The sequence below is a fragment of the Mastomys coucha genome, unplaced genomic scaffold (assembly GCF_008632895.1).
Source record: "Mastomys coucha isolate ucsf_1 unplaced genomic scaffold, UCSF_Mcou_1 pScaffold18, whole genome shotgun sequence".
NCBI classification, from domain to species: Eukaryota; Metazoa; Chordata; class Mammalia; order Rodentia; family Muridae; genus Mastomys; species Mastomys coucha.
The window spans coordinates 14078350-14079276 of NW_022196900.1; the positions used below are offsets into that span (position 1 = coordinate 14078350).

At 39.2% G+C, this 927-nt stretch overlaps 1 long non-coding RNA gene across 1 annotated transcript in view; it reads right to left on the minus strand.

The window, feature by feature from the left end:
- LOC116095324 overlaps nt 1-395 on the minus strand; it is an 11851-nt gene extending 11456 nt beyond the window's left edge. The window contains exon 1 of the long non-coding RNA XR_004120549.1: nt 272-395. This is a non-coding gene — a long non-coding RNA (uncharacterized LOC116095324). The remainder of the gene's footprint in view (nt 1-271) is intronic.
- Nucleotides 396-927: the final 532 nt, after the last annotated feature.

Below are 927 nucleotides of genomic sequence, written 5' to 3' on the forward strand. Positions count from 1 at the left end.
AAAAAAAAAAAAAAAAAAACCAAAAAACCCACAAAAACAAAAAACAAAAATCAAAACAAACAAACAAAATCTCATGGGCTGGGCTACACATTCTGCTATAATCAAATACGGGATAGAATCATAGTACCTGTGATGTCATTTAATGTAGACAAAAGCATGAGCAACCTCGTTGGCCAAGTAAGGAAGATGACTTTTTCGGGTATTACATACTTTTCACATTGTTGTGATAAAAATACCCTGACAAAAGCAAGTTAGGGAAAGGGAGACTTACTTTGGCTCATAGATCCTGGTAACAGTCCATTATGGTGGAAGAGTTGTGGCAGCGGGGTTTGAAGAGCTGGTCACGTTGTGTCCATATCAGGAAGCACATAATGATGAGTCTTAGTATTCATCTCACTTTTTCCTTTAAAAAAAGATTTATTGATTTTTATGTATGAGTGCTTTTACTACACATATGTATGTGTAGTATATGCATGCCATGCCTTCAGAGGCCAGAAGTCGGCACAGAAATCCCTTGAACTGGAATTACAGATTATTGTGACCTATCATGAGGGTTCTAGGAACCAAATCTAGGTCTTCCACAAAAGCATTAAGAGCTCCGAACTTCTGAGCCACTTTTTTTTTCTAGCCCCATTTTCTCTCTCTCTCTCTCTCTTTTTTTTTTTATACAGACCCATTATAGGGAATGGTGCCACCCACAATGGGCAGGTTTTCCTACTTCAGTGAATGTAATTTTGATAATCCCCCACAGGAATGGCCAGAGGCCCACCTCCCAGGTGACTCTAAATCTCTTCAATTTGATAATTGGGATTAACCATCACACTAAGGTCATTGAATTTTTTTTTGAGACAGGGTTTCTTTGTATATCCCTGGCTGTCCTGGAACTCACTCGGTAGACCAGGTTGGCCTCGAACTCATAAATCTGCC